The sequence below is a fragment of the Cherax quadricarinatus genome, chromosome 24, assembly GCF_038502225.1.
Source record: "Cherax quadricarinatus isolate ZL_2023a chromosome 24, ASM3850222v1, whole genome shotgun sequence".
In the NCBI taxonomy this organism is placed as follows: Eukaryota; Metazoa; Arthropoda; class Malacostraca; order Decapoda; family Parastacidae; genus Cherax; species Cherax quadricarinatus.
In genome coordinates this window covers 31,240,544-31,251,972 of record NC_091315.1, presented here as the reverse complement: position 1 = coordinate 31,251,972, position 11,429 = coordinate 31,240,544, and the positions used below count along the sequence as shown (strand labels likewise).

General features: G+C 42.9%; 1 protein-coding gene across 1 annotated transcript in view; it reads left to right on the top strand.

Annotated features, from left to right (window-relative positions):
• Positions 1-524: 524 nt before the first annotated feature.
• The window catches only part of LOC128690756 (muscarinic acetylcholine receptor gar-2-like), a 157,773-nt gene continuing 146,868 nt past the window's right edge, over positions 525-11,429 (top strand). The window contains exon 1 of the mRNA XM_070088301.1: positions 525-888. The gene's annotated coding sequence lies outside the window, so the exon portion shown is untranslated. The remainder of the gene's footprint in view (positions 889-11,429) is intronic.

The following is an 11,429-nucleotide window of genomic DNA, read 5'->3' as shown; positions in this document are numbered from 1 at the left end:
GCAGCTTTTCCTGGAGCTCACACTTAATTAATCACTGATATGAAGACTCTAGAGAACGTCGAGAAATTTGTAGTACGACTAGTCAGCTAAGGAAAAGTGTTGGATAACTGAACAGTGCAGGAGATAGCTTCTACACATGTCCACGATACAGGAATGGTCTGCAATAACATTGTAAAGAACTCATCTATTGCTGTTGTGATGGATAGTGCTAAGCTTAAGGTCATTGAGCGTTGCATGTAAAGAGCTCAGATACTACACGTGTAAATGATAAAGGAGAAGATTGGTAATAATGATACATGGCAGAAATATAACACATGTAGACGATATAAAAATTAATGAGGAGTAGTGGAGTTTCATGTGCTAGAGAGAGAGAGAGAGAGAGAGAGAGAGAGAGAGAGAGAGAGAGAGAGAGAGAGAGAGAGAGAGAGAGAGAGAGAGAGAGGGAGGGAAAGAAGGGGGAGGGGATCTGCGTTGACCTGGCAGGTAGGCAGGCAACAGTGGTGTCGCCAGTTTAGGTAGAGAGCGGGGAGCGACGTGTTGGGTGTGGTGGGGAGGCAGCAGCCAGCGCCCGACCCTCTGTGCTCGGTGTTTTTGTGTGTCAGTGTTCAGCTTGTATGCTCACTTCTCCCTTCCACCAGCACTCAACACCATTGGTACTTCACCTCACAATCAGGAACATGTTATTCACCTTCCCTCAACAACCGTACGGTAGATCTGAAGACTAGCAATGAAAGAGGAAAAAAAATGTCACTACAGAGAAAGATGTTAGCAGAGAATGATATAGAAGTGGAAGGAAGACGGGAAAGCTGTGTGTGTATGGTGGAGTGAGCCCTCACCCCATCCATGGAAGCGGACCTCAACGGGCGCTCTGTAGGACTTCCACGCCAGGTGAGGAAACACATACACACACACACAAATGCACAGTGGAACAGACTGTTAGAGAGGCGTAAAAAGGGTACAGGAGGGCACGTTTGGACATATTTAAGTCACAGATATGTCGGGAAATGTTTCTTCAACACTTGATGGAGGTCAGGAAGTAGCATGATAATGGTGATGAAGTAGTGGAGGCAGCCTCTGTTAAAGTTGTATGAATAGGAATGATGGGACCCACGAGATTAGGAGGCAAACGATAGGTTGAAAAACAGGGCTGGGAGGTGAAACTCAACTCCTCCAACCACAAATCTAAAAGTATAAATGAACACACACACACACACACACACACACACACACACACACACACATAAACATAGTCATTAATGACATTTTATGGAGTATGGAACACCACCATAAAACCCTCGGCAAATCAGTTAGGTCCAAGAACTAGAAAAATGCAAATATTTGCAATGCAACTAATAAATGAACTAAGAAGAGAAACTATAAAGAGAAACTAGAAGAATTAGGCAGGGTAAAATTACAAGACGGAAGAACTAAAAGATATGATAGCAAAATGCAAGATACTCAGATGACAAGCGAGAGCACCCAGGGGAAAGTCTGTTCGTAAATGTGAGAAGCTCTCACCATGAACAGCTGGACGTTAAAAACACAGAAGAGTCACAGGAATGTTAGGAAGTACTTTTTTAACCTCAAAAGGGGTGAGAAAGTAAAATAACCTAAATGAAAAACTGATACAGACTCCATGCGCAACTTTAGGATTAATATCATTATTATGATTAAATTAAACGCTAAACCGAAGTGTCATACAGCACTGAAAAACACGCATCTAGGTGAATATTCTATGGGAAATATTATCTCTGAAGGCGGCTTCCTGACCACACAACTTGAGGAATAGGCGAGATAGATCGTACAAGACTTAATGTGAGTGAATCATTGATGATCAATTAATAAGTGGCACTGGTGCTGAGAACAGATGAGCAACCGTATACAGGTAATGTAAAAGAACACACACATACACACACACACACACACACACACACACACACACACACACACACACACACACACACACACACACACACACACACACACACACACACACACACACACACACACACACACACACACACACACACACACACACACACAGGGCAAAGAAGACCGCAGACGGAGTACATTCTTGGGGGCCAGAAACTACGAACCTCACTGAAGGAAAAGGCTCTTGGGGTGAGTATAACACCGGGCACATCTCCTGAGGTGTACATTAACCAAATAACTGCTGCAGCATATGGGCCCCTAGCAAACCTTAGAATAGCATTCCAACATCTCAGTAAGGAATCGTTCAGGACCCTGTACACCGTGTTTGTCAGTCCTGTATTGGAGTATGCAGCACCAGTTTGGAACCCACACCTAGCCAAGCACGTAAGGAAATTAGAGAAAGTGCAAAGGTTTGCAACAAGACTAGTCCCGGAGCTAAGGGGTATGTGCTACTAGGAGAGGTTAAGGGAAATCGATATGATGACACTGGAGGACAGGAGAGATGGGGGGATAAGATAACGACATATAAAGTACTGAGAGGAATTGACAAGGTGGACAGAGACAGGATGTTCCAGAGATGGGACACAGCAACAAGGGGCCACAATTGGAAGTTGAAGATTCAGATGAATCGCAGCGATGTTAGAAAGGATTTCTTCAGTCACAGAATTATCAGGAAGTGGAACAGTCTGGGAAGCGATGTAGTGAAGGCAGGTTCCATACATAGCTTAAGAAGAGGTATGATAAAGCTCATGGAGCAGGAAGAGTGATCTAGTAGCGACCAGTAAAGAGGCGGGCCAGGAGCTGTGACTCTACCCCTGCAACCACAACTAGGTGAATACACACAAACGAGGAGCTATGATATAGATACCTGCAGCCAGATATAGGTGAGTACACACAGGAGCAGTGACACGATCCCTTGCAACCCCATATAAGTGAGTACATATAGGTAAGTACACACAAAGTGACCAGGAAGTGGAATGCCCTGGACAACAGAGAGAAAAAAGGAGAAATCTTTCACAGCTTTAAGAATAAGTATAATAAGGTGCACATAACCAGGTGATAGGGAACCAAGTAATGATTACTCTTTTATGCTAAGCCAAGACTGAAGCACGCAGCTGCTGTGTGGTGCCTACACTTAAATAAATAAGATATAGAGAGGTGCCAAGACGAGCTACTCAGTGGCTGACAAGAAGGAAACACCGGGAATAATAACAAAATATTAGTGTATTATATAGGAATATGGAAAGATATATAAAAGTGTTTTTTCAATTCTCTCAGAAATGGAAAACGAGGTAACAGTTGAAAATTGAGGGAGGGGAGGGGGGGAGGGGAAAGTCGAAGGAATAATGGAGTGGTAGAACAATGAATAAATTACAATGAAGATGAGAGTAAATGATATAAGATTTTGAAATTTTAAGAAATTATATAATGAAATAATTAATGAAGACGTGACGGCAGGAGACTTGTTCTCCTTGTACAACTATAAAATAGTAACTCACACAAGAACTATCCTAGAACTGCAAGAGATGGGATACGAAGAGAAGTTCAGAATACTAGATTTTACGTCATTATCAAACCTGATAACAAGACACGTATTCACAGCTTAGAGAAAGACAACGGTGACAGGTACAAAGCATTTAATATGTCAAGAAGCACGTCGAGAAAATATAATTTAAAACTAGTAATTCATTTTGTATATGTAAAAGAACATAAAAAAAAAATTCCTTCGGTGTGAGGGTAGTGAACAAATGGAATGCATTAGGCAGGGATGTAGTGGAGGCCAGCTCAATACATGGATTCAAAAGTGGAGATGACAGCGCAGGGAGTAAGCCACACACACACACACACACACACACACACACACACACACACACACACACACACACACACACACACACACACACACACACTTGGTCAAACACGTCATAAAATTAGAGAAAATGCAAAGGTTTACAACAAGTCTAGTCCCGGAACTGAGGGGTTTGTTCTACGAGAAGAGATTAGGGGAATTCAACTTGACAGCATTGGAAGACAGGAGGGATAGAGAGGACATGATAACAAAATATAAAATTCCGAGAGGAATTCCGAGATGTGATACAGTAACAAGGGGTCACAACTGGAAACTAAAAATTCAGAGGAGTCACAGGGATGTTAGGAAGCATTTCTTCAGCCATAGAGTTGTCAGGAAGTGGAACAATCTGGAGAGTGATGCAGTGAAGGCAGGATCCATACATAGCTTTAAGAAGAGGTATGATGAAGCTCGTAGAGCAGGGAGAGAGTGGACATAGTAGCGACCAGTAAAGAGGCGGGGTCAAGAACTATAACTCGACCCTTGAAACCACAATTAGGTGAGTACACACACACACACACACATCTAGGTACGATAGGGCTCACGAGCCTAAGAGGAAGTGAATCTGAAGAGTGGCAAGTAAGAGGCAGGGGTCAGGATCTGAGAAATGACCCCTGCAACCACAAATAGGTGAGTACTCACACACACACACGCTTGCGTGTATAAGTACACATACAAACGCACACACACATACCCACATACACTCTGCTTAAGGGCAATTTTCCACCAACTCATCAGTACAGAAATGCCCAATCATAAAACAGTGACTAAAAGCCTTATATTCACCAACAAAAACTTCACTCAGAGGAAATACTGTACCCGGCTGGATGAAATTCAGGAAATAAAAAAATCGGAATCACGAAGACAAATTTAAACGGAGTGGGAGCTGAAAAGGTAAGAGGAGACGGGTAGATGGAGTAAGTCCTGATGTTTGCTGGGTTTAGACGCAAGGTGGAAGAAACTTAGGAATCAAAGTTAAACAGTTTGTGAAGAGTCAAAAAAATTGGAGGGCGACTGAACATATGAGAAATGAATTATAATATCTCAAGAAAAGGTGCACAGACAGGGAAAAGAATGTATGAGTGCTAAGACAGAACTAGAGAAAAATGAAGGAATGGTGCTAACAGGTGGGAAAAAATAATGCAAACTGCATATGAGGAGACGGAAGGAATGAAGGAGGATAAAAGACCTTTATAGAAATGCTTTCAGGAGACCACTAGGTACAGGAGTTTATGGTATAAACCTTGGTAATAAATACCGACAAGTTGGTTTAGAAAGACACGTAAGCAAACACTATAACATATTTATTAGAAAACGTTTCGGTCCTGGGACCTTGATCACTTCTAACATACAGAGGTAGAAAGACATTATATATAGGCGGAGAGTGAGGTGTGACGCACATGACCTGAGGAATGTCATAAGAACATAAGAAATGATGGCAAACTTCCTTTCCTCGACGTTCTACTGTGCAGATCTCCCGACAGTGACAAACTTCTCTTCAAAGTGTATAGAAAACCTACCAACAAGGACGATCTTATACACTTTTATTCACACCAAGACACCCGCACTAAGAGAGGAGTCCTCATTGGCTTCTTCTTGAGAGCTCTTCGCATCTCCAGCCCTTGTTTTCTAGAAGAAGAATGCACTTACATAACACAAGCCTTTACACGTCTTCAGTTCCCATCTTTCTTCATCCGAGATTGCAGACTCAAGGCACAAGCTATCCTCAACAAACCGCCCATGGAACAGCCCCCTAAACAGTTCATAGTACTCCCATGTGGCGATGTTGCCACGAATACTCGCAGAGCACTTGCTATGAGTAACATCAACGTTTCTACCATAAACACATCATCTATCAAAGACCTCACTACGAAACGCAGCCCCACACCTCTAACTTCTACAGCAGGCGTCTACACTATCCCCTGTGGGTTCTGTCCCAAGAAATATGTAGGCGAGACAGGCAGAGATCTTGCAGTCCGCCTGAATGAGCATCGAAATGCCTCTAACAGAGACGATGTAAGGTACGCATGTGTCCTCCACAGAGACTCCACGGGGCATTTGATGAACTGGAATGAGGCACAACTCGTTCTCACCGAACCAGACCTCAGACGCCGACAGTGCCTAGAAGCCTCACTAATCGCCGTCACCGACACTATAGAACGCAACACTGGAAACTACAAAATTTCAAAAACATTGGCATACATGATACTTAAGCAGCACCAACCCAACAACACAGGAGTCACATAATTTCATCGTCTACCCGTCCTCATCATAGGCAGAGGTTGTTTTTGATAAGGACCTGCCTCGCATGGGCCAGTAGGCCTTCTACAGTGTTCCTATATTCTTATGTTCTTATGACATTCCTCAGGTCACGTGCGTCACACCTCACTCTCCGCCTATATATAATGTCTTTCTACCTCTGTATGTTAGAAGTGATCAAGGTCCCAGGACCGAAACGTTTTCTATAAATATGTTATAGTGTTTGCTTACGTGTCTTTCTAAACCAACAGGAGTTTATAAAGGAAGCATCAAAATAACTAACAGACAAGGCAATTTGGGGGGTAAAATGGAAGATGGAAATACGGAGGTAGCTGATGATCCGTGGAATTCATGAGGCGGACGGGAAGACATGTAGACAATGAGCAGGTGACAATTTTTCTAAGGAAATGGTACAAAACAGATTTATGAAAGAGAAACCACTGTTCGTGACGATAAGATGTCACTAAGCATTCCACAAATAACAAAGAACAGAAAAAAAGGAGAGAAGGCAGATGAAAGAGTTCATAAAAATCGATGACAAACACAGGAAAAAGAAATAAAGAATGAGCCTCAAGGAGTACACCATACGAAGCCCCAGTGAAACCCTTCTGAAGCCTCAACCCCTCCTCCTCCTCTTCCTCCCTTCGCAAACACAATAACTCAATCTCGACTATACCCTATCCCATCCTCCCTCATGTACACCCACAATCCTGACCTCACAACCACCCATTACACCAACTACTAACCTGTATTTCCCTTTTAGCCCTTTGCCCTCCCCTCCTCCCCCAACCAATTAGTGAGGATCAGGACATTGGGAAACCGAAAACCGCTATATAGTAAAAGGAAACAACGTATAGTACACGAGAGCAGATGGATTTACAAAGAAGAGTAACATGGAATGAGCGAATAGCAGAGGCATCCCCAGACATCACAGAACTTAGAGAGGAAAAAATGCTGTAGATGATAACTTATGCAGTAGACAGGAAGGTAAAAAACAGAAAGGATTCATATGATTACATAGTAGGTATTCTCAACTCCATGGACACAAGGTGTTGACAGCAGTGATGTGCAGCAACAATTTAACAGCAGGTAACTAACGCAGAAGTATGACAACACCAACAGTACGATGATGGCCATCATAGCAGAAAGGGCTGGAGGACCTTACATCCGTAATGCAAAGCTACTGATCATGGGTTACTTTAAGCTCAAGGAATAATAGTCTGGGTGAATTTGGAGCCTCAAGGGTTACCAGAAACGTGGCAGGCTAAGACAATGAAAGTAATAATAGAAAACTTAATGCGCACACATATTTACCTACCTGGAGTCTACTCGAAGAGTGTTGGGAGGGTCAATGCTCCAGCGGTCCGGTCCAAGACCAGGCCTCCCCGTGGATTATCTAATCAACTAGGTTGTTGGTGGCAACTGCACGAAGTCCAGCTTAAACAACATTGGGGAAACTTGGGAAACTTGTCCAGTTGGGAAACTTGTCCAGTTCTTCCATGAAGACATCCAGGGATGTTTTAGTAATATCTCATTAGGTATGAAAGCAGTACATTAAAATTCTTGGTCCCTTCACATTTATTCAGCTTTCCCTTAGTATACTCACTACAACCCCTTCTTTTCATTGAGGTTATTTTTCACCGTCCTCTAAACCTTATAGTTTTGGGGGAAAACGATTTGTGTATGCAGATTTAGGACAAATATTTATATAATTTTCTAGATGTAGATTATAAAGTACTCGTTTGCCTACGTTCCTAGGACGTCAAAGGTCAAATGTTCCCAGTAATTTAGGTGCTTAACTGAATCTGTGTGAGCAGCGAAAGTTCTACGCACATCCTTACGAGCTACATTTTCACCTGCCTGAAACTGAACTGTTAGAGTAGAGGAGTAGAGGAGTACTTCAGCTTATATAAAACAAATGGCTCGAAGAATATCATCAGTGACTTGTCATCCTTTATCATAGACAAAATGGACCCTGGAGAAGTTGCAGGATTGGTTTAACATCTGGTTATTGGAACTCAATCCCAGTAAATGCAAGGTCATGAAAATTGGGGAAGGGTAAAGATCAGAAACGGAATACAGACTCGAAGGGAATAAAGGCTACAATTACTAAACATTTCGACTGAGGAGCATATCAAATAAGTAATCTCTACAGTACATGCGTGTCTGGTAAATTTTTGTTTAGCTTTGAGGAATGTCGACAAAAAAAATGTCAGGGGAAAAAAAAGAGTTGTTCGATATTTCCTTTAAAAAGTATAATGTAATATAATAGTAATTAATAAAAAAAGGGTCATATAACATGATTTTAGTAAATATTTCTAACATGAGTAAACTACACAAATAAACTTACTAAACAAAGTTAATATAAATGTAAAATAAAGTAAAATATTATTTTGCTCTTCCCGTAGGAGATACAATTAGTCCAAGACGCAAGGTGAATGAAAAAGATCAAATTAATTTTCAAGAGACTTAAGATTTTGTAAGCCACAGCGGATCATCAATGAGTCTGTGTAACGGCAGCCAATCCTTCCAGATAGATCAAACGTCACGTAGGAAAAGATAACACTCGGGATGAAACGATCTTCCATTTTAAGGGCGGTGCCTTGATGTCAGAGAGGAGCTCGTGATCCAAGGAACAGAACTTGACCCCTCCTTCCTTGAATCAAACCTGAATGCTACCCATTTCCCAGGCGTGTAAGACCTTCACGAGTTTAGCACTTTCCTACAAATGTAATGTCTTCTTCCAGATGAAAATTATGTTTCTTGCTGGGAATCTATACGAGATGACAAGTGGTAAAGGATTTTAGCCAGGTACTGTTGGGCTGAGTTCCCCTGTACTCATCAGTACTCTCACAAGTTTAAGAGCACATCTTCAGATGACGCTGAAGTCGAAGCTATGATAGCTGCGGAAACCTCCTCGCCTACCCAAAACTTAGCAATAAGGACTGCGAAACACAATTCTTCCATTTTACCAGAGGAAAGAAAAATAATGGAAAATAAGTGAAACTGAAGAGAAGAGGAAACAAGAGTAAGCTGAATGTAGCAGCCCACCTCAACACACGGCGCTGCTTCACGAAGAAGGAAAATATCCACAAGCGCTCTTGTTTTTCTCTGCAATTTACTCTCGAGACTGTGTGACGCTCATATATCAGGCCAGGATGCAGCACCTGAATGTTAGGAACTGCGTTAGTATTTATTTAAATGAACGACATCCGATGAGGCGTATCAAGAAAATGGAAAAGTGCAGATGTCTGCAACGAGAGTAACCTTAAAACAGCCTACATCAATTTTATATGAGTGAATCGTTCGGTTTTTTGGTCGTTTCCAGAAAAAAAATTGATATGAAAATAATGAATTATAATTTGCTAAAACCGAAAAATAAAATTACATGTTTTTTTTTTCTGCTGAGTGAATCTACTGACGTCGTCAATCTAAAATGCAATTAGCTATAACTTAGCGAAAAAATATTTCGAAAGCTGGTTCTCTGGGGGTTGTATTGGGGGAAGCGGCCTCGATGTATGTTCTCTGGTACCGTCTTGGCGAAGAGCTCTTTGTTGCGTATGCTGTGCAAGAGTCTTGGAGAGGAGGTTTTGCAAGGGAGTTCTTTACGGGAATGTGTTTTCTATAGTCATCTTGCTGCAGGATGTCATGGTGGATATCCTCTTGGATCATTTTGGGGAGAGGCCTAGGTGGTATTTTCAGAGAATCCCCTTCACTTCCCCTGAGGAGTGAAGTTTTCCACTAACGAAGCTCTCCTGACTCGAGCAACAACTGTCACTCCATTGCAACAACTACAACAATTACAAAGGCCAAGAAGAATTTGGGCAGTTAGCGCCAGGAGTGATCTATCCTGGAAAGCAACACCCCACCAACAGGCAACAATCCACGCAATCTTTTTCTCTTTTCTTTTACTTTTCGTTATAATCGCATCTCGTTTTGCTCCACTTGTTTGATTAGTCCGTTACAATCAGAGCGCTAACACTGAAGCAATGGAAAATTCTTCGTTTTTCCGAAAGTGCGTGTGCGTGCGTGTGCGTGTGTGTGTGTGTGTGTGTGTGTGTGTGTGTGTGTGTGTGTGTGTGTGTGTGTGTGTGTGTGTGTGTGTATGTATACTCACCTGGTTGTACTCGCCTAGTTGTGGTTGCGGGGGTCGATTCACAGATCCTGGCCCCGCCTCTTTAACTGGCGGCTACCCGATCACTCTTCCCGCTCCGTGAGCTTTATCATACCTCTTCTTAAAGCTATGTATGGATCCTGCCTCCACTACCCAGGCTATTTCACTCCCTGACAACTCTGTGACTGAAGAAATACTTCTTAACATCCCTGTGGTTAATCTGAGTCTTCAACTTCCAACTGTGACCCCTTGTTGCTGTGTCCCATCTCTGGAACATCCTGTCCCTGTCCACCTTGTGTATACCTCTCAGTTTTTTTATATGTGGTTATCATATCCCCCCTCCCCCATCTCTCCTGTCTTCTAGTGTCGTCAGGTCGATTTTCCTTAATCTCTCCTCGTAGGACATACCCCTTAGCTCCGGGACTAGTCTTGTTGCAAACCTTTGAACTTTCTCTAGTTTCCTTACATGCTTGGCTAGGTGTGGGTTCCAAATTTGCGCTGCATATTCCAATATGGGCCTAACGTACACAGTGTACAGGGTCCTGAATAACTCCATATTTAGATGCCGGAATGTTGTTCTTAGGTTTGCCAGGCGCCCGTATGCTGCAGTAGTTATTTGGTTGATGTGCGCCTCAGGAGATGTGCCCGGTGTTATGCACACACCAAGATCATTTTCCTTGAGTGAGGTTTGTAGGCTCTGACCCCCTAGACTGTACTCCGTTTGTGGTCTTCTTTGCCCTTCCCCAATCTTCATGACTTTGCACTTGGTGGGGTTGAACTCCAGGATCCAGTTGCTGGACCAGGTCTGCAGCCTGTCCAGATCCCTTTGTAGTTCTGCCTGGTCCTCGTCCGATTGAATTCTTCTCATCAACTTCACATCATCAGCAAACAGGGACACTTCGGATTCTATTCCTTCCGTCAGGTCGTTCACAAATACCAGAAACAGAACCGGTCCTAGGACTGAGCCCTGTGGCACCCCGCTCGTTACATGCGCCCACTCTGACACCTCGCCAAGTACCATGACTCGTTGTTTTCTTCTTGACAGGTATTCCCTTGCCCATTGTAGTGCCTTCCCCATTATCACTGCCTGGTCCTCCAGCTTCCGCAATCTACCCACCCCTCTCTCTCTTGTCTTACTGCCGTCACCCTGTCATGTGTGTGTGTGTGTGTGTGTGTGTGTGTGTGTGTGTGTGTGTGTGTGTGTGTGTGTGTGTGTGTGTGTGTGTGTGTTTCTATGTGTGCGTACGTGTTTTTGTGTGAGACATGTGTTTAGGC